We start from the raw sequence: 26,101 nt of genomic DNA on the forward strand, positions 1-26,101 counted from the left end.
CTTCATACACTTCAAGACAGATGGTCCTTGGTAAGCCAGTGGTTTGTGAATATGTGTGGATAATTCCAGTAGAGTAGAGATGCATGATTTTTCTTTGCTTTTTTGAGGCTTAATGTATCTCACCAGGATGGTTAGGCAGCCTGGTTTTGATTGATGCCTCACCAGTTTACCTCATGTTGAACTCAGTTCATTGGTCTGTAATCCCAGGAGATTTTTTTTGGTAGTTGGTTGTAGCAAAGACATGTATTTCTGTTAGCATGCTGCTCTTAATAATATTGTTAGTATTGCAGCTAAGCATTGTAACAGCTGTCTTATGATTGTCCAATTGCTTAGTGGACTTGACCGTATTTATACTAACTGATAGAAGTCAATAAAGATACCCTGCCTGCCTACTTTTAAAACAAACAAAAACTGCTAAAGAGGAAAAAGAATCTTAATATAGTTCAGAAGCATGTTCCTTGTTACTTGCCATAGAGTACTAGATTAACTAGAAACAGCAGTTGGTAATTAGTGGATGCCATCAAGGTTCTCCTCTTTGAGCAGTGCTAGTCCAAAGCTGCTCAGAGAGTTGGCACAAGCATCAGCACAAATTCTTATGTTTTTCACCTGGTTGTGAAAGCATCTTCTGTTTTACATGTGGAAAACTGAAGGTTTCATTATATGTTTGAACTTTAAGCTAGCGCTTTCAGAAAGCACTGTGGAGTAAGTTTTTGCTGGAAGGACTTTTGCAAGTATCACGCAGCTTGAGCCAGGCAACCTTTGAGGAGCAGTTGAGTAAACCCAGCATACCATTCTGCACTACGCTACACCAAGCTTCTTCTGTCCATTGCAGTAACATCTGAGTCCAGCACTTCAATGTTTTGAAAAAGGAACACTGGGAGAGGCTTTGCAGCAAGTAGAAAATGAGCAGTGATGTAGAAAACAGGCCATGATTGAAAAAAGACTGATTTAATTAAATGTTTATGGCTGGGACACTCTGATGTAAACAGCCTGTGGCTCCTGCCTTGCAAATTAGGTGTCTTTCTCTATGGCTAATGTAGCTGTTTGTGCTTGCAGTACCAGAGTTTCTAATCACTCTGAACTCAGAATATCAAATTCAGGTAAGCAACTGTGCACTGTGATGTAGGAGAATTTTTTTGCTTCACCCACAGGTGTGCAGCCTCTTAGAGGGATGGCCAGCACCAGCACACCAAGTTGCAGAGCAGCGTTGCCTCAACCATCCTAGCTTGTGGCACTTCTGTGTTAAGAGGAGGAGCTCTGTTTCATGTGTAATTTGGAAGACAATATGGTAGTGTCTCGTTCTAAGATTGCACCACATCAGATGGCAAGGTTTGAGCATCCAGTGTGTTTATTTGCCTTGAAATCTTATAGCTTTGTCACATCAACTTAGCAGCGATGCTCAAAACAGGAACAGTTACTTTAAAACCAAAAACTTCTCAGTGAATTTTGGGGGGATTGTGTCCAATTAGGATCGCTGTAAAAATATTAAGAAACCATATCCTCTTGTTTTATCTTATGGTGAGATCTCTACTGAGTCTGTCTTTGATAAGTATCTCTTTGTGCCTTCACAGTAAAGAGTTGTCATGTGTTAGATTTATGTAGAATGATGGGCCTAGCACTGCTTGATGGGAAACCAAATGTATGTTGTTATTCTCAGTGTCCAGCTAAGTTTTCTTGGAGATTTTGTCACTGTTACATTGCTTTACTGTTGCTAGGATTGTAAATTTGTGGGAGAAAGAGGATAGGTTCATTTCTTCCAGTATGTTACTTGAATCTTTCAAGTTGCAACGTAAGCCTTTTATTTATTTATTATCCCTATCCACTGTGACACAGAAAAGACTGCCAGTTTTCTCTTTGCAGTGCTCTTTTATGTATCTGAAGACAGATCACATCCATGCTTATCCTCTTTCCTCTGGACTGAATGTTCTTAAGTCTGCGAAGTCTCTCCCCTTTGGGGTTGTGTTTCATAGATCTGGAGTTGTGCCTGTCTTCCTGAGTTTCTCCAAATGGTCCATGTCTCTCCTGAAGTGCATTTCTTTCAGCTAGGTAGTTCTCTAGCTAAGGCCTCGTGAGTACTGAATGGAAGAAGTAGGGTTTTAACTTTGGTTTTGTCTCATGCCATCGTCTTAGTTATGCTTCCCTGTCTGCTAGTTTTGCAGAATCAGGGGGTTTGGTAACTGTGATGTGTGACTCAAGTGTCACAACGCCTCTCTGCAGGTCTGTTGTACGAGCTTTTGTTTTTCCATTCTGCACTTACACATTTCTGTGTAGTATATTACTGCATTCCCTCTTAAATAGCTTCCTATTTTTTCAGACTACTTGCATACTAATTTGTCAGGATGACTTAAATTCCAGTCCTTTCCTCCAGCATGCTTATTTACGCCTGATCTAGCCAGTCCTCAAGACCATTAATGAAAATATCGAACAGTGTTAGCTTGAAGGAAGATGTCTGTGAACCGTGCTTTTAATATATCCACCCAAACAGAGGACCACTGATAACTGCTCTCTTAATGTTCTCTGCACAGCGTCGTGTTCTGGCTGTGATAAGTTTCTCTAGGTCTTTTTTTCCTAGCTAGCTTATGTGAATGTCTTGAAGTTTTTCTAAATCAAGCTATATACAGCTATATTCTGTGTGAGTTTTTTTGCCAATTTTCACTTTGCTTTTACCTGTGTGAAGTTTGCTGTCCAAAAGGCAAGTGGTTTTGGTTTTTATTAGAATCGATTTTTCATAGAAAAGTCAAAGATGGTTTTTTTTGTGCAAAAGGATGCTTGGGCATGTGGACTGCTTTGGTGCAAAATATTGCTATAGGTGGGCATTACATAAGTTTTCCTGCTTTTGTAGGTGCTTCTCAGTCTTGACTTGGAAGACTGTCTTTCACAGCATTGAATTCCTAATTAAAGGATACTGTAGTCAAAACCCTAAATCAGACCTGTCATCAAACACTCAGGTGCCTAGCATCTAAACCCAGACTGGACTGCAGCTTTTCTCTCTCATGTCTAAATTGAGCAAACTTGTGCATATATTTTAGTGCTAAGAAACAGCATATTTTGCAGGTGAATTGAACAATAGCTTGGTGACAGGGATGAATATGAATCCAAAAAGAGTCTGAAGAGTCCTTCAAAGTTGTTTTCATGTAGGAACTGGGAATTTGAGTTGCAGGTGAGTATACTGTGTTGTTTCCAGGTGTGATTAAAATGGTTTTGTTAATATTTAATAATCAAAGAAGACTTTTGACAGTAAATCTTCCTCCTTTACTGGTCTTGTAATAAGCATGTAATAAATTCAACAGCTAATGTCATGAGGAGCTGTTGGATTTAAGCCCATCTGAGCATGTAGATATTAGGACACCTTCTGCACTTTTGTGTGTAACAAATGAATCTCATTTATAAAGTGCAGAACAGCTTCACCCATGTGCGGTGTTAGACAAACAATCCCCAGCAAAAAATGTTTGCTATTGCCTAAGCCCTGGGAAGTGCTCTTTTACTCCATTAGCCTTGCTGCACTTGCTCATTTTTTTCCCCTGCTAACTGAAAAGAGGAGGGAAATGTATCTTTGCAACCACGCAAGCAAGAATTAGCCCGACTGTATTTTACAGGTAAACTAACAAATAAGAGGAGAATCTGAGCAGCCCTCAGGGACCTGAATTTGTTTGCCACTGGGCTGTTCTATCTGCAGCTGGCATCGGCGGAAACCTGAGTGCTCCATTAAAAGTCGACAACCTCTGTTTGCTGGGGCATGGGGCAAACAGAGCCAGCCTGTTCTGCAGACAGACTGACGGCCTTTATCTCCCCTTCCACCCAGCTCGCGATGGGAAATGATGAGACTCTGAAACAAAAAGCTTGAAACTAGGACTCTGTGCTCTTACCCTGCAGCTGTTGTACCAAGGAGCAACGGCAGTTGTTTTTCAGGGGCAATGTGGGAAGCACTGAATACAACACACCAAGTGAGGACTGGGGCTCAGTTGCCCGTACTAAGAGGAATGGAGAATACATAGTGCTGGTGTGCACCCTGTGTAGTAACCAGGGATGTGCACATCTGAAAATCTTTGTCTTGAAATGTCAAGGATTGATCTCAAGTCTTACCCATGCATTCTCAAAGGTAATGGGGGCTCTTTTACAGCATCCATCCTTTCCACTGTGCCTGTGGGTTAAGGACCTAAGCAACTGCTTAGTACTTGCTCACCCACCCTAGGGGGCCCAAGGCAGTGCTCTCCTACAGAATTACCTTGTAGTAAACATGACTGCTAAAATGATGCCTTGATGCTCTGGCTGCTCAGAAAGCAGCAGTACATGTTTGTGTCTCCATGGTGCAACAAGATTAAATTGTACCTGGAACACTTCGGATAATTGATGTCAAAATACATAGAATTAGATGTTTTTGTCTTTTGAAAAGACAACACAACAGCCAAGGGACAGTTTAGCGCACAGGAAGTACACTGAGCTTGATGGTATCATAGCCTGAAGGGAAATTGATGATAGCACTCCAAATGCAAGGGAAGTGGTCTTTCCACTTTGAGTTTGCAGATATTTGAATGGTAGATTCATCAGTTCTCCTGTGCAAGAGAATATACCCTTCCCCTGTCCTTGCTGCTGTCTGTCCCTCGGTTCCATCTACTGGTTTCATCAATAGGGCTCTTTGGTGCGGCCAGGCGGTTGCTATTTCTCTTAGGCTCGAAGGCAGTTTTGTTATTAAATGCTGTCGTTTTGTTACTTGCTGTTTTCTTTTGGAGTCTGGGTTTGCGAACCATTCAGAAGTAACACTGGTGTTTTGGGGTTGTTGAGAGTTTGTGCATAATCCTGCTATCCTTTTACGTTTTATAATGCTGTCTGATTGAAGTAGCTCGTGTAAAGGGAGAGTTCCCCTAGCCAGCTGCCTTTTGTTCATCTTGATCTCTAGTCAGTGTGTGACCTCTTGATAACAATCAAGATAGTAGTTTGTGCTCTAAAAGCTTGAACATAGAAACGAACACCACAAATATCCTTTTGCTCTTAGCTTTTTACCTTGTGCTAGGTCCATAGGTTGAAGCATTTTTCTAATTACATTTTGAAGTTATAGGTGGTATCCCATGAATGGGATTTTTAAGAGCAGTAGCCCCAACCCTACTCTAGTAAAAGTCAAAGTGAGTTTTATGGCTGACTTCAGTTGAATGGGCATGCCCACAATATCCCACTACATTGTATGGCTGCGTGTGAGTGACCTTGCTGATCTCTAGAAGAGTTCTTCCCTGCGCCACGTGGATGTGCCTAGAATTAGGGCATTTTCCCCTGGGCTACAGGGATTTAACCTATTTCTTGGGCATAGTCTAATGCCAGTATAATTATCCCTAAACCTATCCTCACATACACAGTAAGGAAGAAAAAAGGAAGGCAAAATGGCTGATGTGGGTAGCACGTGAGCACGGGCTGTTAAATGCATTTGGATATTGTGTTTTGGTTGTTACAGTGTGTGAAACGTAAGGAAGGATAATCCACTGCAAAAACATGGCAAGGATGACTCCACAGAAAAACAAAACAAAAACCTCCTGGCTCAGAGCTTGTGACCCTGTTTTATGTCAATTTGGCCATGGTGTTGCACTGTATCAAAGAATAATCCAAAGCAGTTGTGTGTTGAATGAAGCAGTACAAGATCTTGCTAGAAGGGATTTGTGGATGTGCTTTACTGGTATGCATCAGTTAATGCAGAAGTCCTAAAATTTTCCGTGTCCTCCCAAGGCTTTCTGGCTAGCCTGAAGTACAAGGATATGCTTGAGGTCCTACCTTTTTCATAGATGCTTGTGGAATCTGCATGAAGAATACAAGCGAAGGTTTGTGGAGATGGAGTGTTTGGTAGGAATAGGGTACAGCAAAGCCGTGCAGGTGCTTTTGGTTGATTTGTGATTAGCTTTTGAGGCCCTCTCCCTACATCATGCGTAGGTCCAAGTCTACTGCATGGCTTCTGAGATTCCAGAGGTGTTGGAGTGGGGAAGAAGGCCAACGATCTGAACATTAACAGGGATTTCACAGCTCTGCAGTCCCCTTAGCAAGTCTTTCAGGCATACATATTGAATGTTGTCTGTCAGGTAAGTGGATCTTTCTTTTTCGTCTTAGCTCTGCCTACTTCGTATCTGTCATTTTCAGACAAGGAAAATCACACTGGGTGCATCAAGAGAGGCAGCTGGACTTGCCATTGGACTTGATGATCTTTGTAGGTCCCTTCCAACTGAACTGTTCTAAGGGTACCTAAGTGTTTTGGGAGATGCATTTGGTTTGCACTGTCCTTTGCCTCCTGATTCATGACCAATTCTCTCTCTCCCTTCGCTGTTTTCTCTGACATTCTTCTGGTCAAGAGCGCACGAAGAGCAGAGTTAAAGGCGGAAGCAATGCAAAGCTCAGATATGTCCCCATCTCTCTTCAATCTGTTTATCTTCCGCAAAGGCCAGATAGTGAATGACATTCATATAAACAGTGGGTAAAAGACCTGATGTGCACAGTTCAAACATCCTGTCATGATCTGGGCACATGTACTTGATTGAAAAATAAACACCTAACATGCAGAAACATCTGATGTGTTTTCCTGGTTAAATTTCATGTCCCTGTGCTGCATTTTTGTTTTAAGACCTACAGTTTATCCCTTCATTTTCCCACCATCCATAAAATATAACCTGCTTTTAATTCTACTTTGAGATGCTGGCTGTGACTTTGGTTTCTTCTATGGACAAGTTTACCTGAATGCAAGTTTGTGATATAATAAATAGTATGTCAGGGAAATACTTAGATGCTTTTCTCTTTCCAGTAGTGACCTATTAAAACATTTTACAGAATTTAACCTTGTACAGCCTCCCTCCACCCTGGTGCACTTGCGGGAAAGGACAGCATTTTTATTTAGAAAGCCATGTAGGTAGGACCAGGCTAAATTTTAGAAGCTCCATTCTTGGAAACTTTCCAAGACTCAACTGGACAAAGCCCTGAGCAACCAGGTCTGAAATAAGCAACAACCCTGGTTTCAGCAGAGATTGGTGCTAGATGGTCTCCCAAGAACTTTTGCAACCGGAGTTTATGAATCCGTGTCAGATTTTGTGCAGCCATCGTTGAGATCAGATGTTTTCATGCTGAAATTAGTGTAGCCTGGAAGAAACGCAGGAGCTCACCTTACCTCGGTGGAGTAGCAAGACAACATCCCAAAGCCGTGTTTCCAGAAAGGAGACATTCCCATGCCAAGGGGTATGTGCTTGCCCAAGTTACTCAGGACACAGTCCTTGTGGCAAACGCCTTGAAACCTTTTGCTTTCGCTTACAGCTGGGAAAGCTGATGGCAAACCCAGTTCAGGAGGTGCTGATGTTAGAGGAGATGAGGCTTTTTGAGCCTGAAGATCCTTAGTGGCAACCATTTTAGCTTGTAGAAAAGCCTGGTAAAATCCCTACTAGAGGTTTACATGTACAGCTGATAGTTCTGTCCATGAGAATAGTTTGTTTTTACTACGAGACGTATTGTGCGTGTTGTTCATCCCTCGCTGTCTCTCTGCCCTCCCGCTATCCTCAGCTCTTTTCAGAAACCTTAGATTTATCGCTCTTGGATCGTCTGCCTTGTTCTGGCTTTTAAAAATAAAAGCTTTTCAAAGGGCCCTTGGAACAGACTGTGTTATTTTTGGCTCGGGCTCTTAGTGACACTCACTGCAGAATTAAAACTTCTAATTAGAAAGAAAAAAAAAGACACACACACAAGGGAAGGAGAACACATTGCTGCAGAATTAAGGTGGATATTTCAGTTGCTCCAAAGATGTGGAATTCAGGTCCAATGCAAGGTTTGCTGTGCCCCCAAAGGTCAGTATAGAAAACAATCGCTGCTTTCCATATGTAATCTAGAACCTTTTAATTTTAAAACCTCCACTTAGCATTTCTGCCAAGACACTTGGATGCTGCCTCAGTTGATGGAAACATTCTAATAAGAACCATTTAAAACTTACACAGATGATGTGGAGAGGACCAGATACCAGGAGAAAGCGGTAGTTCAGGATGGCAAGGTTATAATGAAATAGGTGCAATGGAATTAGGGATGCAGGTGACCTCCCTGACCTTGGGTTAGACGTCCTCTGTGGGCCTTGGATTTTTTGAGCGGTTTGTTTCCCCCACAAACCTTATTAAAAATTGCTTTGAGATCATCTGCAAAAAGAGTCTGTGCTGTAGAAGATGGTTTGTATCTAGAAGTTCGTATGGACTTCTTCCTGGATGGAGCAAGTGCTGCTTGACACTGCTCTCTTTTCCTTAATGTTGGTACATGCTTGGCCTTGGCCAAACCCTCAGAGCCAGTGCTCACCTTTCTGTGGTACCCCTCACTAGAGAGGGAGGAGGAGGCCTCCTTGTGCTTGTTTGCATGCATTTGGTTCTTCCTGAACCCCTCTGAGATCCCAGTCGTGCTCTCTGCAAAGCTGCTTTGAGAAGAGGGGTGAAAGAAACAGAGAAAAGGAGATGATTGACAGTGGCCCTTTAGATTTCTGTTCTTAATGCACCAGTAATAAGATAAGCCTTATCTTTAAATGTTCATGGAATCAAGACTTTGATGGAAACAGGCTTTTGGGTTAATATATTTCTGATAGATAAAGCAGAATAAAGTGGAAAGACCAGGGGAGCCTACAGTATATGGGGACGTACTTTTCTTTTTCTAAATCTTTCTCCTCACATGCTGCCTGTGAGTGCACATGCAAATGGTGTGTTTGTAAACACGATCTGTGTGGTTTTGGGGGGAAAAAAGGACCTAGAGGGGACGCTTTTCATGTAAGAGGCAGCTAAAGGGAGACTGCAGGCAGCAGCAGACTTCAGTCGAAATGAGGAATCTTTCCCTTCCTCCTCCTACTCCCATCCAAGCCCAACTGACTTTGTCAGGTGGGCAGATGGGGGCAGGTAAGAGGCTGGAGTCTGGCATGGATTTTGCTGTCCTTCTGCCGTGGAAAAGGAGTTGCATGCCGGCTCCCCGGAGGAGTTTGGGCAGCAGAGTTCTGCTGGTTGAGCTGCACAGAAAGGGGGGGGGTGGGACGTTACAGTCATGCAATGGGCTTCAACTGAAATGCATTAATGATCTGTTTTGCATATTTACACATTTGGATAAAATTATCTCGCAACTGTGGGTAGTACAGTGCCTGGGAAGGCCACGCTGATGGGGTACAGTCTCCTTGGTGCAGTCTCCTTGCAGCGAAGAGCAGGAGACCTGGATCACAGATTTTGGTCGCTGTTTTTTCAGTTGCATATCTAAATCACAGTTGTTAAATTTCATCTGTCCAGCCTCCCCCTCTCTTCTGTACCCCTTCCATAAGGAGTCGTCGTTCCCTGCTCTTATCTCCCTGCCCAGGAACCCCAGTGCTCCGGCCACCTGAGCTATGGAAGTGGATACGGCAGGGAGGCAGAGAAAGGCAGATGAAGTCTTGTCATGCTGCAGGGCTAATCTCGAGAAGAAAACAGAGAGGAAACTTCTAATACCACAGTAAGGCTCTGTGCTGACATACAAAGTTTGCTTTAGCTTCCAGGCAGGGAGGCAACCTTGCCTTGTAGCTGTAAGGGAAGGAATAAGGGAAAGCCAGGTGACTCCAAATGATCGCTCCCTCTCAGGGATGCACTTGAAAAACCCTCAGCATCTTACTTTATCTGACAAAACATTGCCATAAATTGCTGCTAGCGTGTCGTGCTGGTAAATGTGGCTTGGCAAGTGAGGGGCACTGCTTGGGGGAGGGCTTTGGAGGCAGGCAAAAGAATCAGTGGGCCTGAAAACCTCTGATGCTGGTCAACCTGGGAGAGCAAGAGAAACAAGTTTTCATTTGATTTCACCAAATCTTTAGGGTGACAGTGCCAAATTAGGGTTTTGACTTCTCTTATTGTAGTAAGATTTCTTGAGGTTGGTTTGGGGTTTTGCTTGTTTTTGGGAAGTTATGAAGTTGATCTCTGAAAAGGAAATTAATGGGGCAAATGCTTAGGCTCTTTCTGAAATTGGTGACAGGAGCCTGACTTAACTCAGCTAGGGCTAGAATCAGAGTCAGGCAAATAACATTTCAAGGAGTAATTTATCTCTGTTCATGCAACAGGCTACAGATGTAGTGGAGTACAAATTCCGTATGTATTCATCACTTATTTCACTGGCTGTTAGGGTCTCTCTTCTCACTTCTTGAGCTGTGGTAACACCGGTGATGCTTCTGCTCTTGAGTGAGTGCATCAGTGCTCGTGAGCACGAGTCACGGATGCCAGTATTTGCACCATCCTGAAATTAGCTTCCTTTGAACACGTTTCACTGGCAAAGCTGGCCATTAGGAACCTAATGCATTTTAGATGCCTGTGTGTGCGTTGGTTGCAATGTATTTGTGTAACTCATGGACCTCTATATTTAATTAACGTAAAACAACTGTCTTGAATCTAAGAAGTTATCTAGTTGCAATTAGTTCTTGTTTGCTAATTAATTACCAATGAATGATTAAAGACTTGTTTACTGAGGTTTAGCAGCTATCAAAGACGCTCATCTAGTACTCAGGGGATTTACTATGCAGTAACTGGATTGTTGAATTAAATCCTTATTGGACACCTTTAAACTGTGACCAAAGAAAGCTGCTCTCCAGCTGCTGGGGTTTCCTCCAGCAGCTTGCCCATGTCCACCTGGCTCACCCGCTGCCATGGGTAGTGTTGCTTCTAATAGGAGAGGCTGTGTGGATTCTTCTAGCTTATTACAACGAGTAACTTGTTCCCTCCTGCAGATTCAAGGTAAGGAAAATCAGGTTCTCAGATTTTAGCTGTGTTGGTAGATCAGCTTTGTTCACGTGCACTTTCCAGTACTGTCTGTCTAACCTGACAGTTGTCTCATCTCTCCCTTCACTGATGCTCATTGCTTGTCTAACTCCAAATAGACTGCCATGAATGGAGTCTTTCTTCCTTTTTCTGTTGGGATTTGTTTGCAAACTGGCTCTTGCTTCTGTATACAGGTTTCTTTTTTTTTTTTTTTCTTTTTAACAATTTGCTGGGTGGTTTTGTTGAATCGTTTTCAGTCTGTGGGTTTGTTTGCAGATTTAGTCTCTGTGTTTATGGTCTCCCTGGTCACCAAAACCCAAGTTTCTGCTTACCACTTGATGAATGAGAACAAGATTTATGGTGGTAATTAGTGGTTTTTACGGGTAACCAGCTTAAAGAGGCTTGAGAAAGTGGTGCGTTAGCTGCTTGCTCAAAGCCAAGCTCTTTAGGTGTCTGGAGATGTGCAACCAACGTTGCTTGCTGCTTTTGACAGCCTTGCCCTGCACGTTGCGGACAGACAGGAAAGTTAAACGTGTATTCACGTACAAGCTCTTGGTTTACCAGCAGAGAGTTGTTTCCTATAGACTGGTGTGAACAAAAGCCATTCGTGCAGATGTTGGTGAATAATAAGGGACAGAAATGTGGTTTATGAGAGCAGTTTAGAGTTTTAAGGGATGTTTTTAAAACCTGTCTTGCAGGATCTTTTGGCCTCTGATTTATCTGTCAAGGACTGCTCTGCGTTTTATTTTTTAGTGTATGGGTCACAAAGAGGCAGGAGACCAGGAAGGGTGCTGGGAATTACTGCATGGAGAGAAGTCTGGTAGCATTTCATGGAAAGATTTCACCCGTTCTTTCATTTTCTCTTCTGCTTTCCTTATTTATAAGCCTGAGGTTTGGATTGCTTTTCTACTGGCCTCCCTCACTAAGCAGAGCTGGCAGGAAAAAAAAAAAAAGAGAGAGAATGAGCAACTGCAGCAGAAAAGTGATTAAAAAGAATAATTAGCATTTGCCCCCGATAAATGAGCAAAGCCATTAATTAGACTGATTTACTCCTGGCTTTTTTTTTCCTTCTCCCTTTCCTCTCTGTATTTTTTTTTCTCTTTATCAAATGGCAGCGCCGTGACTGCCCCTTTGGTACGTTTTCATCAGCTTTTCACCAGTTGTCAGAGCTAACACCCTCCTTTCCTGGAGCCCAAGCAGCCTCTTGTAGCTAATGGATATGGAATGCAGCCAGAGCTGATAGCTGCTAGATCTCCGCTGGCTTACAGGTGTTTCCATCATTACTGGCGCATTATCTGCCACTGGGTCTCCTTCCTCCTCCTTCTCCTCCTCCTCCTCTTCTCTTTTCTATTTCCCCCCCCTTCTTTGCAGCATTCTAGAAGTAATTACAGTTTAAAAAAAAAAAAAAAAGAAAAAAAAACTCTGGCAGATTTTTAAGAATTTTATTTAATGCAACACGATGTCCCGGTGATCAAATCAATTTCTTTTTTTGGCATGGTGACAAGCAGCGATGCTGCTGCTGTCGCCTGTTTGAATGTAATTACCAGGATGAAAGGGAGAATTTTAATTAAGACAATTTCCCCCACGCACCTTCTTCCCTCCCCCTTATTCAAATCATGAGCTGGGGGCTGTGTTGTTTTTTTTTTTTTGTTTTGTTTTCATTTAGTTTTATATATATATTTTTTTATTAAGAAATATTAGCAATCATCAGGCTGTTGCTTATTATATCATGAGTGTGTCCTCCCCTCTGCTCCCACCCTGCTGAGAGCTGGCAAAAGGCGTGGGTCTGTGCAGAATGGGGGAACGATATGTGTGTTGTCTCCAATGGGGGCTTGGCAGTTTACAAGCAAATACAAGCATAAAAGTCCTTGTTTCAATTCCGAATGGTGCAAATGTGTTCACTGGCATATATGGTGCTTGGAGCCTTTTGTGATTAATTACTATGTGCATTCCTGTAATGCCCAGAGGCCAAATTTTTCATGCAGTTTAGGGTATTTGAAGCAGAGACAGACCCAAATCAGTGCCTTGGAGCCAAAAACCATAGAAACATTGTGAAATCTGGATTTGACCTTCACTCCTCAGGCCTACCTCTAATTTCAGGTAAGCATTTGTATTGTGTGCTCCAAGAGAGGTAAGAGAAGGTGCTTTGGAGGTAGAATGAGGAAGAAAAGCGCTGGCAAAAGGGAAACATGAAGTCAAATGGGAGAAGAATATGCTTGGGTTGGGTGGAAGGAGCTGGTAGGAAGCTGTGTAAAAATAAATGGGAGCTTGGAAATCGAGGCCTTCTGTGGAATGAGCTTTGCTTTTAAGGCTTAAGCAAATACAAATGGATATTTCTTATGAATCTCTGGAACCGAGATGTGTTGGCTAGAGATTTTAAAAGTAAAGACTGAATTAGGGTTTTGCAGAGAGGATGTGAGGTGCTGAGCTAAAGATTTTGGGGGTTAGTTAACCAAATTCTCCGGTTGTTCAGGCCAGTGTTTCGATTTTTATCTTGAAGTGCTTGCATGCTGGAGATCATTTTAACTGGCTGTAGTCTGGGAGGAGCGTGTTGTCCTGCACCTCTGCCGTCTCTCTGCTCCCAAATCCCACCACCGTTGGCAACACCCGTACAAAGGGCAAGCTCCTTGCCTTTGGGAGTGCTGTGACACAAAGGGGGCATCTAGGGAAGGAGCACAGAGAGGAGCTTTCCTCATTCTTTTTGGAAAAACAGGGGACGTCTTCCCAGTCCTGCTGAGATTTGTCGGTATCTGCTTTTATCCCATAACCTGCATCACAAAACCTCTGTGCTCCCAGGCATGGGAAGGGCACGCTCTGCAGCCTGGCCACGCAAGTCTGTTAACAATCCAGAGAGGCTGGTGCAGGGTAATTCCAGCTGCCTCTTCCCCCAGGGCTGCCTCCAAAATATGCTATTTAACCTGCAGTTTTGGGACCAGGGCAGAACTATTATTTGGGACTGAAATTAGGTCTTCAAAGGGTCGCTGTTTGGGGGGAAACGTTCATTTCCCAGCTGCGTTTTTGAAGCGTGTCTCATGTCAGCAGAAGGCAATTTAGATCAATGTGGATCCTCAATTTCCCAGAACAACTGCAAGGTGATGTGCAAGTGCCTTAGCTGTGCACCTTGTGGTGGGTTCCTGAGCAGGGTTAGTCCCCAGGCTCCCCACGTTTTTGCCCTGCTTGCATGGGATTCGCTTCCAGCAGGGCTTGGTAATTGCTGGACAAATGGAAAAACCTGCGGAGCAAGGTAGGTGGCTGCTGAAAATGAGGAAAGCAAGCTCTGGTTTAGTCTTTCACTTGTGTGGTGGTATTCAGAGGGGTTAAACCTCTGCCTCCTGCCTTGCCTGGCGTTCTGGCAGCTGTGCAGCAGCAGGGCTGGTGGAAACAGCTGAAACAAGGGAGCTGGTGGGACTGGAACCTCAGCTGAGTGGCTGTCCTTGTCCTACGCAGAGAAACTGTTCCTGCTGGTAAAAATTCCTGTGTTTACACCTGTCCTTCCGAGTCCAAAGTGGAAAACATCTTGCTCTAAGTCATTTCTGAGCAAGTCAGGTGGAAGTTGAGCTGTGGTGGGCTGTACCTGCTGAGGTCGTGGGGTAGAGGAGGTTTGAGGGGTCTGGGTGAGGGTCAAAGCCAAAGACAACTTCCTAAAATCGGAGGAGAGGCTACAGCGTGGTGCCTTCAAAGGCCTTGGGCTCTGCAGGATCCTCAACCTGACAGAGCCCTTTGCAGGCTGGCTGCCACCACCACGATGGGCAGTTGTGTTGGAAGAGGCATTTTCCTTTGGATGCCAGCCCTCGAGGGTTTGGCAGAGCTTGGATGCCCTGGGTGAGGGAGCAAGGATTGGTATGCACACCCCAGCCACACACAAACAGATGCAAGTAATCCGAATTATTCGTGTGCAACCCAGGTCCCTGGCTTGCTCAATCCATGAGTGGAAATTGCGCCCGAGGTTAATGCACTGCAAAGAATGTACGGGAAATGTTTTGCATTTTAAACAAATAAAAATCAGTGCGTATTTTTTTAACGCTTGCTGACCAGCTCTTCACATCCTGTTAAGCTAAATATTTGCACGGCAGTAGTGCAAAGAGGGCCGAGCAAGGAGCCCGTGTGTTTCGTTTGGGTGGCTGTATATTGCGATCAGCTGCTCTTTCCTCTTCTGTCTGTTTTTCTTAGCAGGGTCAGGACGAGTTTCACAGTCCGAATGGTTCACTGCAATTCTCTACAGGATATCCTCATTTTACTTTAATGGGGAGGAAATTAATGAAACATACAGGCCCTGGGGCTTCGAATACTATACATTAATATTATCCCAACGCATTGTGGTATGTGCGCGCTCTCAGACTAAACTTTACACTGGACAGAGGAAGTTGTGATCAGATTCAGGTGCCTGTGAAATTTAAGTGGTGGGGGGTAGAGGGGAAAAAAAATAAAGGCAAAGAGAAGCTTGAAGCAGTTTCCTTCCGTTTCAGCCCCTGATCAGTGTGAGAACAGGGATGTTCAAATGGGATCAGGTCAGTACAAACCAAACAATCCCAGCTCCTAGGACAGGACTGTTTGGCTGTGTTTGTGTATCTGGGAAGTTTGTTCTGATTTGTCCGCTACTTTCTTTGGAGAGGGAAGTCTTCCATCTTCTGTGGGTAGAGCAGCGGTGGTCTTTGCAGAAGGTGTGCTGCAGGAGGCTTGCAAATCTTCCTACCTTCCACTTCTCCCAATGAAAAACACCGCAAATGCTTTCCAACACATGCATGCAGGAGGGCAATAAAATGGGAGAATATCGAAATAGTAAAGGAAAATTAAGCTCAGCTTCAGGTTTTCTTGGTGGTAGCTGAGAACAATGAGAAAATGAGGCTGAGAATGAAGCCGTTACCCCTTGTGCAAACCACCTTACAGGGCAGCAGTTTTCATGTGCCCTGTGCGTGCTGGCTGCATCCTAGCCCCTGACCGAAGGGCCAACGGTGCTTTGCCCCAGCAGTGGCCCTACAGGCTAGGAAGCCTCTTAAAAAGACTAAAAATCTTTGGCCTTTGGTTGGAACAGCTTAGCTCCAGGGCTTTCTGCTGCCATCCTGGTGTTGCTCCTAGCTGCTTCAATCTAGCCCCTGTCCTGGTAGCTGCTCCGTGGCTGGAAGGGGTCAATAACGCTGGGCTGGGTCAGGCCCACTACTCAGAAAGCTGCTGACAGTGGATTCTGGTTTTCCATCTGGGATTTTTGTTTTGTTTTCTTTCCCCTCGTGGTGCAATTTCCTCATGTTACAGCAACTGGCACTGTCTATGCATCAAAAGGAACAGAGTCCTTCGCATTTTTGGTGGAAGAATGTGGAGGAGAGGACCTTATTTGGGGAAATTGGCTGCATCGAGGAAAAATAAGAAGTTAAAAGGTCATCATGGTTTTGGGCTCTCGGGGGGTACCGAGGCATTTTTGCTTTCTTTCTTAAAAATACTCTAAAATGCCAGAAATTTTCTATGGGCTGAAGAAGGAAGTGACCCCCTCCTATTCCCAAACTCTGCATCGCCAACTCTGTCCATTTGATTTTAAATGTTGCTGAACCGCTTGCCTGGTGGAGAAAACCACAACTTGAATATTACCACATTGTGCAAACTGAAGGCTCTGCCTTGGGATACAGGGACAATTTATTAGTGGAAATATCTTTAATTAATTTGTGCACAAGTTCGTGTTTTTCTTTAATTCTTCTCCCCAGGCACTTGACCCATAGTAATGAAATCCGAGAGCCTTTTTCAGAAAATGACTTTCTCAGCATTTTTGTTCCTTTTAAAGTTAAGTGTATCGCATAATGACCATGAAATGTTATCCTTTATTAGGAACACACTTTTCACTGAGAGTCTTCAAATAGACTTTATTACCAAGAACTCTGTGGTAAGCTGCCATCCGCTGCCTTCCAGTCAGACAGGCCTGGCTTTGAACTCTGCGTGCGGGTATCTTCGAGGACAAGTGCTCTGCTCTGACGGCTCCGTCAGGACTGACCGTGGATGGAAGTAGGTGGGTCCTTGCTTGGGTTCCAGCCTCAAAGAATGGAAACGTAAATTTTAAAAAAGTAATTTTGACCATGAGAAGCCAAAAGCCAGCTGAGGGGCACCTGCGAACCAGTCATGCGTGACTCCAGAATGAATGTAACCAATGGACACTGGTGTTTGGGGGCCTCACGTGTGACTGGATCCCCCTTAGGCAGGTTTAGGTTCCTCCAAATGTTGCAGCTGGAAATGCAAACCTTTTTACTAGGTCTGAGTGGGCACTGTGGCAGGTATGGCTTGTGCTGGCCTAGTCCTGGCCAGTATAGTTTTGGGGTGGCAATATCCCAAAGGCTTTCTTTTCTCTGGTTTCCCCCAGGGAAAGTTTTCCAGCTCAGAAAATTAGGACATGCCTCTAGCGAAGCTTTGGTGTCTTAGATACACTTTTGCTTCTCACTGCAAACAGTCCTTACGGACTGAACGGTTTCCTTTTGCACAAAGATGGATCAACAGTCCCCTGTGGTTTGGCGTGTGGGAACGTTAGCACTGACACAACAGACACGCTGGTGATTGAGGGCTTGTTTGGAGGTAAAGCTGCCAAAGCAGAATGGGATTTTTCAGTTTTTTTGCAACTGAGAAAGATGGGAGGGGGGTGCTTAACAACAACAGGCGATGAGCAGTTCTGATTTATAACCCATCTGAAATGTGTTATCTCCCCACCCCACCTCCTGCCCCGTAACTGCCACTCTGAAAGCCTGGCACCTTCTGATGCAACATTTAGGGTGCTGATTCAGGATGGATTCAGAGGACACAGTGTCGTTGCTGACTATTTCTTAGAAAATCTCTCATTCAGATACTAACTGGGCTTTTATTCTGCTGGGCATGTGCTAGGGGAAGCCACCATGCTGTAACATGACCACGTTGTCCTGGAACGGGACAGAGCTGCACAAAGTCACCTACACACCTTCAGCTGCAGGTCAGAATCCTTTTTTCTGGGGCAGTAGCACAGGGCATTTGCTTCTCCTCTCTGTCTCTGTTTCATGCCCAGTCCAAGTAGATTCAGACCCCAGGGGTTGGGGTCAGCTCCCTGATCCCAATTCACATCATGCCTCAGCGATTTGTCGTATTGCAAAGATATTATTAGCGTTTAGAAACCCTGTCACCAGCAACAGAAAGGGCTGCTTCACAAAGGGTCTGTCCCTATTGTTTTGAGGTCATCCATCTCCCTGTCCTGGTCCCGTTTTCACTCTAATTTGTTTAGACCGCAGAATGGGCGCGTGAACAACTCGTTTTGTTTTTGTTTTTGACGGGCGACCACAAGAACATTGGCTGCATGTGCTTTTCGTTTGGTTGCAGTTGAACAGCTGTTCCCTTTGAAATAACCCTGTTTCTGCTGGCTTTATTTCTTGGTTGCTCTTACCCAACTTTTCCGACCAGTAAGCTCGCTCCCTCCTCCCCACCCACCTGGCCCTGTTCCCTGCCCTCCCCACCGCTACTCTAGGAACCCTTTTGGTTATTTCAACCTCTGTGATTAAACTGGCCCCCAATTGTTATCAAGAAGATTCAGGAAGGAGGATGAAAAAAGGAAACATAATCTTATCTGAGAATAGAAAATATGATAAGGGCCCCCTATCTGGAGGCTGCAGTGTCCCTCGTGGTGGGGCTGCAGCAGTTCCTTTGAAAATAATCACCGACACCATCTCTGCTAAATCACCTTTCACACAGCTCAGGCCTTTGATACAAAGGCCTCTGGCAAAATTAGAGCAGGATTGTGTAGACCCCAGAGCAAACGCATTAAATGCTCAGGAGATCAGAATTAGGGGGCACCCAGCTCTAATTGCAGAGGAGGAGCTGTTGCGGGCAGAGGATGGCGTGCCTGTTTGTGTACATGTCTGTGCGTTTCTGTGCCCCTCTGGTTGCTACCAGACGATGAACACAGGTTATAAGGTGTGACACGCCATGCTAATTAAACGGCCTTTGTACCTTTTCATCATCTGCATAGGAGAGGAATTAAAGCTGGACCAAATGCAGTGTATGATTGCGAGTGCTCAGCTCCTACAAAGCACTGGCAGAGCAGTCCTGTGCATGTTGTGTGTGAGCAGCGAGACCAAGCAAGGCTTTCTTGGTTTAGTTTTTCCTTTTTTATCCCCCTTTTTCCCTGCTCTCTCTCTTCTCCCCCCCCCCCCCCCCCTTTTTTTTTCTCTGCCTCTTTTACTGTCAGAAGCCTCAGGGTTAAACATCTCTTGTTTAATTTCAGCTGAAATGAATTTCATAGTCTTGTATGCTAATAGACCCTACTGGGCACATTGCTGGGGGGGGAATGGAAGAATGGGACAGGACAAAACCAACCAAACAAAACCCAACAGCAGTGCATCGCTCCCAACAATTTGGCAGATGCTTGCATTACATATACCTGACCTGAAAGAGTTTTGGCGTAGTGAGAGGGGGCTGTTGGGGCTGGGAGAGTGAAATGGGGCCAAGGTGCTTTGGGTGAATGTGTAGAGTCTCAGGAAATGCAGATATATGTCCCATAAATAATATTATTTTAAAAAGTAAAACAATCTTCCCTGTGATCTTCTTGTAACGACTGGCTTTCTAAGCAGGGCCTAGTGGTTTGGGGTGCTGGGTCTTTGGCATGAGGTGCCTTGCGGACAGCGTTATAAAATGTCCCTTTCTAAAACAATGACGTTTTTCCAAAAAGTCTGAGATTAGTCACCTAAACAAGGAGGTTCCCCGGGTCCCAGCTTTCTTCTGATGATTGTACATTGCTAATTGGCTTCATTCGTCTGTGGTGGCCATGTCTTATATCTTTTAGGAGCTTAAACTGAAACTGGAAAAAATCTCCCAGGAACAACCCTGTTTTGCAGGTGTTAGCCATCAGCCAGATTGCCCATTTCCAAGACACTTTGAGACAAAACTAAAAGTGTGTTGGGGGTATGTGTATTAAAAAGACTCCACTCTCCTGTGAATTTTGTGAATATCAGGTTCGGAAGTTTTGCTTAGGGCATAGAAAGTGCTGAAATTGTCACATCTTGTGAAATAATTTCAGTAAAGAATCCAAGCTGAATTTGGCAAAGCTCAAACTGTAACGGAGCTCCTTTGCAACATACTCATCTGAAATTAATTCCCTTTTTCCTGTGACAGAACTTCATTTTTTCTCATACTTTTGTGAGGGGATGCTGCAACAAAAGGGAAGGACATTATAGCGTTGTCACCTGGTGTCTCAAGGCGAGGTGCAGACTCCAGGACTACATTGCTATTTTAAGGTAAAAAGTTTAAAGTAACGAAATGTTAAGTGTTGGCTTGGAAGCAAACTGCAGTGGTGGGAAATTGGCACAAGGAGTGACAGATAAGCTCAGCAACCCTTGTCTTTCTGCTGATCTGGTTTTCAGGGGCTGGCACTTGTGAATGCAGCCCATTGAAAAGGAGAGCTATAGCGGGTTGGTCTGTAACAGAGAAGCGGTCCGTGTGGGATAGGGTTGTGGATGACTGGCAGAAACTTGTGTCCAATTTTTTCCAGATACACAAAATATGCCCTTTAGGTCTTTTCCTCCTATTCTTTCCTCCCGACAGCGAGAGTTATGGATGGAGGTGCCAGCCTCAACTTTAAATTTCCTGTCGCATGTTGATTTGTGGGATATTCATGCAAGTGAAAAACACATTGATTTGTGGAGCCTTCACAGAGGGCTGAGCAGTGACTTTGAGCATAAATCCACGTTACCTTTCAGAGATGGGTGGAATCCTTTCCTTCACTTCTATAGCTGTCTATGAACTGCACCTCTTCCAAACCCTAAGGTCTCCTTGACGCTTGTGGGAAGCTCAACTCTGAGATGTCCCAGAAGGAGCTAAGCTAAAATCATAGGTTCATCAAGATGGCTATTTTAAGTATGTTTTTTTGTGTGTGTTTTTTTTTTTCTTTTTGCTTTTTACAATTGGACTTAATTGCTGACTCAGAGATGCTATGCTCTGATTTGCTTGCAGAGAACGAAGCAAGGTGCAGGCCAGCTGAGGCAAGCTGTCACTTCAGCTGCAAAACTGCTCCTTGGAGTCATGGTCTGGAGGCATTTGCATCCTGCAGCACCCCTCTTGTTTCAGTGACCCTGCAGGTTTGTAAGGTGATGCAATGAAATGTCTCAGGGCACTGATATGGCTGCAGGAGAAAGAAACCCTGCTGTACAGTCGTGCATGTTTCTTGTGAAAGTGGATCAATCCCCATGCCAGGCTGATGTCACGCACGGCTGCAGCAGCACCGCAAAGGGATTCATGTGCTGTAGGGCAGAGACAGTCAGGAGGGAATCCCTTAAACCCATACTGCTGGAGAGCTTGTAATGTGAAACCCAGCAAAGCAGGAGAGTACAAGTGTGTCAACAGTTAAAAAGAAAGAAAAAGGCAGGGAAGACTGAATGCTAATTTAAAACTTTTTTTTTTCTCTTAAACAACTTAAAGTTGTTTCTGACCCCAAAGTGTTGAGGGGGCTGTTCCAGCAAGCTTGCAATGCAGAAAGGGGAGAGTGGAGAGAAAACAAGCAGCACCAACAAGTAAGTGCACGGTCAGTGAGACTCAAAACTCCTTGTCTGAGTTTTCACAGCAGAAGGAAACGTCAGCCACTGTAAGGGGAGAGCTTTCCCATGCCGTGTCTGACCCCGGCCTCCTCCTCTGTGCCTGTAGAAGGGGTTGCGTGCAGGGCTGGCGTCCTGCTCCAGTTTGCAGGCCCTTTTAATGGTTGCACCTTTTAAAAAGGGGTTCCCAGGCATTGCTCAATCTGTAACCTTTGTGCACTTCCTGCGGAGCGCACTCTTAAATTATTTTTTATCAAAAAGGCCCAGAAATTTGATAGGGGAGATGAGAAGATGGGCACAACCAGGGAGGATAATAAAGAAGAACTGTCACTTCCCCGGCTGGAGCTTTGTTGGCCCTCCTGCTTTCTGAGATAAAGACACAGCGGCTGGTCTGGGTTCTATATCAAAAGGCTGATTTGGCTGCTTGATTATATATGAAATATAGATTTAAAGCTTAACTTATGTTACCAAAAGCGAATCAATCGCAGAGTAAAGCCTGACACATTTGTTATGATCGCTAAAGAGCTTTGCTGGGCTTGTTGATGCTCGTAGTGGCTGGAGGGGCTTTAAAAAGCTGTTTGGATCCAGTTTACTGAGATCTTACCTGTTCAGAATACGTTATTTATTAATAACAGCTTGGGGTGGGAATATTTTTCTCTTTGCTATCCTTCTGCCCTGAGTTTCAGGAACCACCTCCGAAGGAGGAGTTAAACATCCTTTCAGCAGGCAGAAAGGGAAAAAGGAAGGCAGAAAGGGAGAGAAAGGCAAACTTCCAGAGCCATGGTCCAGAATGGCTGTGATCTGGCCAAGTCCTTAAGTTCTGAAGATGACCTTGCACAACCCCCTGGACAAATGCTTTGCTGGATCTGCTGCTTTAGGCTTTGTTCCTGGAAAGCAGAGTGTGTTAGACACAGGGAAAAGCCATCCTAACGTGACTAAATGGCTTGTGGTACCCATGTGAGCTCTCCCAGAACAGCCCAGCGCGTATCTGTGGGTACCGGAGGAAGAAACACCTCTCGGGGGCCGTGGCTCTCTGCCAGGCTCACCTCCCTCCCAGCGCCGACAAGTGCACAGCCAGAAGGTCAGGGCTGCAGCGGGGATTTGCCAGAAGCCGTGGTTGGAGCCTCCCTGCCTTGGCTGACAGGCCTCTGGGGCTTGTCTTGTCACAAATGACACACACATGCATGCACAAATAAAACCCTGGCAATCTCTTTCTGCAAGAGCCTCGCTGCTTCCAGGGGGAAGGAGTGCAAAGTAATTTGATGCCTTCATTATCTTCATAACACGAAGCAATTTGTCAGCAAACTACTGTGCGGCCTGATTCCTGATTGCAGAGAAAACCAGGCTGGGAGAGAGCACTGTTATTTGCAACTAGTTTAAGCATTGTTCTTTTCAGAGGAATATAAATATACTGTGTAGAGCTGGCTCATTAGACACTTATCCGTTTGTATTTATGGTTTAATTAAATAACTGCACAGGAGGACCTTGGTTTCTAATCATAATAACAATAACAGTTTTGCCCTCCTTATGACAGTTTCTTTCTGGGGAAGGCTTTGTAGGCATGAGTGCATTTAATCTGTCAGCTCCCGTCCCTTGAAGGAAAGAAAGAAGAAAAATATTTTATCCCTCATTGTACAGGTAGGGTACTGAAGGGTGAGGAGCCTCAGTGACCAGCCACAGGTTGCCCGGGCCTCTAGCTCCTGATGGGAACACTGTTTTCTGCCTGAAACACAGGGTAAGGTTGTTCGTTTGGGTAGTTAATTGCTCTTTTCATCTTAAGAGATGGGGACCCCATGGAGCTTCATTCACGTCCCTTCTTGTTTTCTCACATATTGCAGGCTAAGGCCAGCTTTCCAGTCCTCCCAAGTCTTGCTTTTGGATGAGTTCTGTTTGAGCTGCAGATTTGGAAGAAAAAATTGCTTGTTGTGCCTCTAATTGTAACCCAGAGCAGGAAGGATTCACGTCCTGGATACGATCCCTATGCAGGGGGACCTGAGCCGCTCCCCATCCTGGAGGGGAGCCCCTTAGGGCAAGAGCACAGGTGAGGATATGCAGGACAGGGGCAGGAGCTGCCTTCTACTGTGGGCATAGCATGGATGTAAAATGGATTACAAACCACCAGAAAAGCTGCAGCCCAGTTAAGCAGCCCTCTGTCTGTCTCTGAAGGTGGTCCCTAGCCTGATATTTATTCCTTTTTGTTCTAGTCTGCGTGTGCACTGTTGCCTTCACACCTACCAAAACACTGTCGGTTTCTTGTCATCCCATATTTCCTATAAAAACAAATCCACGGAAGATTTGCCTTGAGTTTTTGATGTGAGAGACTGTCACAGCTCTGGCATGGGGGCTGGGTGAATGTAAAGCTACTTCTAGGTAAAAGCAGACTTTCTGCATCCACCTACCCCTTTACTTCCTTGCTCTCGCTCCCCTCTGTGATCTCGAGCTGGGACAGAGGACAGAAAGGTCACGAGACCTGATCAGGCATGCATCTTCAGGCAGTGCTTTGACTTTGAGGCTGTATTTTCTCTCTGAAAAGTCAGGGGAAATCTAAAGGAGCTGCCTGTTGCTTAGAGAATAGAGAGGAAGAAAGCTTTGACATCATATTTTGTTGTTCGTAATCCCTATGGTAGCTGCTCTGTTTTTTTTTATTATTATTTTTTTCACTCTTCTATGTTTAATATTGTCCCTTAAATTGCTTAAGCTTCTTTTTCATTTCTTCAACTCAGTTAAATCAGATTCCCCGGTACCCTGAAATATAAAATACATGGAGGTTTTCTCTAAAGCATAGTTTATGCAAATAATTCCCTCTCTGCATTCCTGTGCTAGAGTCAAGCACTGCATATCTGATTGGGCTCTTAATGACTTTTGGGAATCATTTAAATATCTAGCTGACTAGCCCAGTTAATAATCAAAGCTGCAGCTCCTTGAAGCAGGAGTGACTCATGGAAGAAGAAGAAAGCTTCTGGTTATTTCTAAGCCGTGCTCCTGCCCCTTCACCGACATGCAGCCTCTGAAGGGCACGGCGTTATCAGATGTTCCCAGGCAATGTGCATCCTCTCTGTCTTGCTCCCAATCACACGTTCAGGTGATACAAACTGCCAACTCGGTTTCTGAACATCTGTTGCCTGTGCATCCCGTTGCAGAGAGATCACTGAAGCTTGCAGATTAAGCAGTTCAGGGGCAAATTTAGTGTTTGAATTGCAGATTTTTCGAGGGGGGAAACCCTTAGAAGTTGCAGAGGGGATAATGGTTGGGAGGTGACTGCCTTTTACTCTTGTGTGCTTAAGTGTGCCCTGATGCTGCTAGTACCAGCTGTGAATGAATCAGAAAACAGGGAACGTTGGGATTTTACTTTGGAATTACTCATCTAATTCAGGATGTCCTTTTCCAAACAAGTGTTACTGTACTCTGATGCTTGTCCCAGTTTTTAAAGTATTTTCAGACTATCTCACTTAATGGCTTCTGAAGTTTGTGAATAGAATCTCTATTTTTGTTTTCTGTTCTAGCGTGTCATGGATCATTGTCATGTGCTGTTACTGCTGGTGGCATGGCAGCCAGACAAAACTACGCTTTGGAGATGGAAATGTTTTAATGGAAAAACAATAATCACTGTAAGTTTCCCCTTCTCCTCCCCCGCTGAAATACCCTCCCAAGCTCTAATGTGATGTTAGGACTACCTTTTGGCATCTCTGTATCCTCTGTTGTGTCCTGGATGGCAGCATTCACCAGGACGTGCTGCTTCTCTGATTTATGAATCAAGATATATTCCACCAGAGAGAATGAGTGCCTGGGGGAGGAGAGCAGGGCTTTGATCTCGCTGTGCATTTGAAATATGACTGTAAAATCTGAATTAGATTGTAATCTCTTTGGGGCAGGGACATCTTTGTTTGCCTTGTACAGTGCCTAACATGCTTTGGGTGCTACATTATCAACAGCAGAGGGTGAGAAATGAGCAAGGAGCTGTTCTATTCTTGTCCTATAACTATTAGTATGTTTTCTTTCCCCTGCTCCCTGTCTCCATAGTAGCGTGACTTTGCTGAGCTCTGTGATCATAGCTGTGTTGGGATGGATCCACAGCTCGGCCGTCACACAGGGCTTGGGGCTCTGCTGTGCAATTCTGGCCTTTGCAGGTAGTGGGGAAGAAAAAGAGGGCAGGGAATGACTGGTGCTGAGCCTCTTGTGTGCATTGGGTGGCGCTACACTAAAAAAATAGCTGGAAAAGTGCTTTGGGATCACTTCTGGGAATGTTTTCCCAGGCATTGCAGGAAGCAGCCATGGTGCTGGCTCTCCACCTGCCCCCAGCCCTGCGCTGCAGGCAGTGCAATGACAATGTGCAGTGAGATCCTGTGGCTAACCTGTAATGCCCAACTATCCGTGGTTGGCCTCAAGCAACCCTCTGTGGCCTCAGGAAATCTTGAAATGGCAAAGAAAATCATGGGGTGTGTTTGTGTCTGAGAGGAGGCCAGCAGCCTGTTGGCCCAGGGTTTTTATTGCTCACAGACTGTCCTAGCGAACAGCTCAACCACTGGGCATGCTGCTTTTTCTGGTTTGATGTAAAGGGTTGCAAAAAGCAACCTGTGCATTTGTTGTTCTAGATGTTTTCTTACAAATAAGTTCTTAAAAGCCACTGAGAGCCCCTTTGTTGCCCTTTGGAACAAAGTCCCAGTTTTTAAAAAGGGTCTGTGACTTTACTTGTCAAATACATGAGCAACTGAGGGTGGCAGTGCCCATCTTTCCTTCTGGAAAGCAGAATCTGCTGATGAGAATCCCAGAGACACCCCTGCAATGGGCTTCTGGGGCCAGTCACAGACTTTTTCCCTCCACCAGTGTGAGCACAGAGGTGCA

The 26,101-nt window shown here is 44.7% G+C and overlaps 1 protein-coding gene across 1 annotated transcript in view; it reads left to right on the top strand.

Annotated features, from left to right (window-relative positions):
- SEC61A1 (SEC61 translocon subunit alpha 1) overlaps positions 1-26,101 on the top strand; it is a 327,869-nt gene that overhangs the window by 183,622 nt on the left and 118,146 nt on the right. The window lies entirely within an intron of this gene.

This window comes from Anas acuta, chromosome 11 (assembly GCF_963932015.1).
Source record: "Anas acuta chromosome 11, bAnaAcu1.1, whole genome shotgun sequence".
Taxonomy (NCBI): Eukaryota; Metazoa; Chordata; class Aves; order Anseriformes; family Anatidae; genus Anas; species Anas acuta.